This window comes from Pinus tabuliformis, chromosome 2_1 (assembly GCF_031772625.1).
Source record: "Pinus tabuliformis cultivar Carrire ecotype Pingquan chromosome 2_1, CPIR1, whole genome shotgun sequence".
Lineage (NCBI taxonomy): Eukaryota > Viridiplantae > Streptophyta > Pinopsida > Pinales > Pinaceae > Pinus > Pinus tabuliformis.
Genome location: NC_142299.1, coordinates 687,334,698 through 687,340,738, shown reverse-complemented (window position 1 = coordinate 687,340,738; position 6,041 = coordinate 687,334,698).

Sequence of the window (6,041 nt, the reverse complement as noted above, 5' to 3'; positions counted from 1 at the left end):
TATTTTCCTTCATTTTCCTCCTCACATGCAACCAGTCATATTTCACCCTCCTTTTCTCCCAATTTCCATTATTATCCTAAATAAATGTGCCAAAATTCCATTTTTCCTTTCCAAAGATTTTTCCATTTCCTTTTCCAATTTCCTTTAGCCATAATAACTTAAATGAACACCCACTAGGATGTTTTTCCCAACATTCATATTGGAATATGTGTCCGATGGACGTGGTACTAGTCTTATATATTTTTACATGGATTTTTAACCAGGGCTATTACAGGACCCTCCCCCTTGAGGGAACACCATCCTCAGTGTTCAATGACACCTATAAAGCAGAAACCGTTGAAAACAAAACATACTTCCCATGGAGCTTTATAACATAGCTCGTTGCAATATTTACAATTACCACTGCTGAAACATGACAATCATACCATTTACTAGAGCTTTATAACACATATCATTACAATATTTACAATAACAACCACATATTCAAATTTTCTTTACCCAACAAATAATAATTATGTATATGGAGCTTTATAAATCCAGCTCCATACAATATTTATAATGATACACACATATGCACATTTTCTCAACCAACAAATAAAAGGATATGATGCCTACATCAACAACAAGGGAATCAAGAGGCTTACACCTCCACCCTCCAAAGTAATACCAAGATTCACCTCCTTCCTAGGAAATCCAAAATCCATTGTCAAAGTCAAAGCTCCATCCAATGTCCAGCGCTACAATCCTATGTCACTTGTCCTCTTAGTGAGAAGTTACCAACTCATTGTTCTAGGGCACACTCCCAATGTGCACCTAATTCCATCTGGAAATGCTAATGACCAAAACAAATCCATCCTCGACCTTCCCTTCTCTTCTACAGAGTCCCTCGGGCAATCCGGTCACCCCCTTTCGTGTAGTCGCTCACCTTCCAAGTTCCATGAAATCCCCTATCCTGAGCTATGCATCCCATCGCAAGGCTTCCTCACATCGAAAGGTCCATAAACCAAGGCATATCCCTGCCTCAAAATATCATACTGGTCATAGCATGTTCATGGAAATCAATGGACACTATTGGGTACCAGTGTCCCACAATGGCCCTACTCCTAAAGTGCTTTACCAACATACTGTTGCATGTTCCAATTCCTTTTGCTATTGTTGCTAATGCTTGTTGTCAATTTCAACCACCCAACTGGGCATTTCATTCTTTCCTGTACTAAGTACATAATTTCCATTAGATTGAAAATAAATTGAAATAACTTCAAATCATGCTTCATTGGTGGCATGTCAATAAGGTATACTTGTAATTTTGTTTGCTTCCTGTCATAAGTCAAACTAGCATCTTTGACCAAATTATCATGTATGGACATATCACATCAGGTTATCTCAAAACAAAACCATCATAGATCAAAATCATAAATCACATGTAACCATCATAAACCAGAATCATGGATCACATTTAAGCATCATAGACCAAAATCATAAATCACATGCATAATAAAACTGAAACAAAATATTGACACTTATCCTTTGATCAATCCTTAGCTAATACCTTTGTCCTTATTCTGTATGCACACTGGATCGGTTTCCACACCTAATAAACACCCAGTTCCTTCTCTTCAATCATGTACATATACACAATGTACATCACAACACATACGTACACACACAACATACAACATCACACAATGCATACACCTACACTTGATATACATCATGACACATACACCTACACCTAGTGTACAACACAACACAATACACATACATACACAGTACAAAACAACGAATACACATGTCACGATACCATGACTACACAATGCACATACGTAGTACCACAGGTACAAAACACAACATGTACAACATGCACATAAGACCACATGTACACCAATACCACATGTACAACATGTACACAGTACCACTTATACACATCACCACCGACATAACGTGTACACAACAACACATGTACATGGAACAACATGTACACAATGCCACTTTTACATCACACCACCTATACAATGTGTACACAATACCACATGTACACACACCACATGCACGAAATGTACATGAAACCACATGTACATAATGCCACATGAACGACATGCACACAACACCACATGTACATCATGCACACAACACCATATGTACATAGCACTGCATATACAACATGTCCACAACACCATATGCACACAACACGCATATCCATCATGCACATAGTACAATATGTATGCAATATTGCATATCCAACATGTATATAGCACCATATATACCCGACACTGCATATGCAATATTCGCACAATGCTATATGTACCACACTATACATAACATTGTATAAACAACATGTACACACACTATATATACACAACACCGCATGCGCACAACATCATAGATGAAACATGTACCGCATATACAACATATGCACAATAGTAGTACCACACATCCAAAACCACATTGCCTCTACCAGGAAACCTTTCTTCCAGTGCCTCTTCACCATCCATGCTTATCCTAGCACACTGTGGATCACATTGTTTTCATTCCGCTGATGTATCTCTTAGCATAGCTTGTCATAGCATAAATATAGAATTATTATAATCACATAATATCAAGTCATATCCACATGATACTGACCTCAGAGATTTTTGAGGCTACTCTTCCCACTTGATTCCTCATAAACCGGGAACCTCTTCATGCCATTCACCTACATAAGAAATCATTCCTCCACCAGAATGATCCTTGGTGACCTTGCCAGATAACAATGTACATATATACATATATGCATATAAGCATTAGTATAAACCAATCATGATCACATCATAATTACTAGATATCATAAGGCCAAGGTTAAGAGAACTTCCTTTATTCATACACAACATGCACAATATTGAGAAAAAAAGTTCCTAACATAGCCAAGGCATATGAAACCTCAAATCCATTTACTTTACACTTTTTGTTACATTTCTCATGATTGTCCTATCACCATCCATTTACCTCACTGGATCCAACCAATCCAATTGGTTGTCATATGCTTGCCTTTAGCTTTCCTCATACATGCAGTGAGCTTCATCCAGGCCTTACATCACGTGTTGGGTACCACACAACTCTCCTCGAACTCCATTAATTTTCCTCTTTCCCAAACCAATTCCCAAGACTCAAAACATAAAATCCAAGACAAGAAATCAACAATAAGAAAACCACGAAAACCAATAACAATACGACATCACAACAAAGGTGGCAAGGACTTGTAGTATAAATAAAAAAGATGCAAATCAAGCTCAACAAATCACAAAATACCAAAAGAAAAAGACTAACAATAGACACCATGACTCAATCCCATGGTTCCCAAGGAAAGCTCAACCTGAGCCTGCTTCAAGATTTCATGGAAATATCTTTTTCCATGCAATCCCCTGCATCATACTGCCATAAACACATAACTTTCGGTGCATAAGTAAACATAACACCATACTAGTTACCTTACCTTGTCATACTAATGCCAAGCATGTTACCCTACAACTGCTCACACATTTCAACCACATGCTGCAAATATCAAGACAATCATATTTACCAATTTGAAATCAACCTTTACCAAGACTAACAATCATGTCGTAATCCATAATCAACTCATATTCATTAGACATAATGCTACAAATCTCACCTATTACACTCAAGTACATGTCAACTATCTCAACATATATGTGTGAGCAAAACCATCTTAAAACAAGATCATTTCTTCATACAATCTTACAGACACATACTCATATCATGTGATTAATCAAACATTCAAACAACATATAGACAACATAATAGACACCAAACAATCAAACATTAGATAGATGATCTAATAAAACATTCAAGCACCAAGTAGATGACATAAGCGAACTCATACCTTAATGTATCTTAGGGGAGGCTATCTTGTCTGCACAATCAAACTAGATTAGAACGATATAACATCAAAAAATATCAACTCAACCATAAATAAGGTCATGATATCCATAATAGTAACTAACTAACATGTTCACATCATAAGCTCATAAACATTTGTTGTTCATGCATAAAAATCACATATGTATGGTCAGTCTAGATTAGTACAGCACAATGTCACAGATAAGTCGACTCATACCTGAATGTCATAACCCTAACCATCTACACATGCCAATCCAATTTAACATGATACATATAACATCAAAATATTAATGTTATAACCCTAATCATCAATTTAACTAACATATAGCCACAATAAGTTAACATATAACATGCTCATCAACAACATATATGATAATCATCGAGCTAACTACAAGTTAACATATAACATATTCATCCATGGCATATAACATAATAATCAAGTTAACTAACATCAAACAATAAAAAAAAATGAATACAACCACATGTTACTATCATTCATGGCTATCTGACACGTGTATATGACTGCACTGATTACTAGCATCTACCATGCATGTAACCATAACAACAATAAATGACAAACATGTATATAACCTTAATGCATATAAAAATTGATCTAGGAAGATATTGGTGGCCATCCACCTATTCCACTTGAACCCCCACCATTGTTTCTTTCAGTTTTTTAGTTTCCTTATTTGTAGCACAATTTACTATTTTTGGCAGTTTTCTGAGTCCTGAACTTCCAGAGCCGTTTTGAGGCCCTAAACGACGTTTTTTTGGAAAATCGGGACCAACATGTGTTTTTGAATGTTGTTGGTCATTCAAAAGTTGTATTTCTAGGATAGATATTTCTAACGAGGTATTGCGTGCATCAAACGAAGATCGTATGCCAAAGTTAAGATCCCGGGAAGTTGATGTACCAATTTAACCAAACGAGGCCCATAGTTTGGCACTTCATCTCCTAGGGATATGTTTTTGGATGTTTATGGTTTTCCATCATTTCTCAATAATAAATAGGCCTTTAAGCCTCATTTTAACATAGTTCAGAGGCATGTAGCCGCCACATCTCTTCTCAGATATAACCTACCATCGCCCGAGCTAGTCTTATTTCCATTATGTTTGTAAGCATATTTAAGTATTGGATATTAATGAAAAGAAGAGTTATTTCTACTTCATATCTGTCTTTATGGTTATATCTATAATTTGTTGCATTCCTATTTAAATCCGAATCAACAATCGATTAACTAACATATCTACATGACAAACATACAATACCTGTATGATGATCTGCTCTTACCCCAAAGTCTAATGCCACGACCTCATTTTGAAGATTTGCATCTCTTGCTCTATCTCATCCAACACATTAGCATCGTAACATACCAATAGCATCACGATGACCTAATTGCATACAATGAACTCATGCATAATGACCTTCACCATGACAATGCATGCATAACAACATATAGACACTGACATACATAACAAATGCATATACAACCATGCACTCATGACAACACATTCCAAAACAACACCATCAACCTTCACATGGAGACATCACTACAACCATGATCAACACCATGCAAATGCAACAAGAACATGGACTACAAGCATAAGGAACACATATGCAACCAACATGAATGCATGACCAACAAACTGCCCATCCATTCCGAGGGTGAACCATGCTTTGATACCACTCTGTGGTATCAAATATGACCCAAAGAGAGCACAACCTACTCTAATACCACTCTGTGGTATTAGATAACACCCAAATAGAATGTAACCTAATACCACTCTGTAACACCCTCATCCCACATCTACCCAAGTAATAGGTCAATTGGGGTAAATATGCAATGAAAGGCCACTATAATGGGATTCAACCTCCTAGGTTGTTGGGTGTGGAGCCTGATTATCTTCTATATTCAAAGGTATCGCCTTATTGGACCCCAGTTCGAAATGGGGGTGGCAACTCCGCCCGTAAAATATTCATTGCAGGGGGGTCCAAGGGGGGGCGGCTACGACCTTTGGGAGCCCCCTCCTAGCGGGGGATTTCGGGGGCAGCGCCCCCGAAGCCAAAAATAGCTGTAAAATTGCCTTGTAAAAGTATAGTAATTTCTAGTCAATCTGGGCCGTTCATTAGGCGGATGATCTAA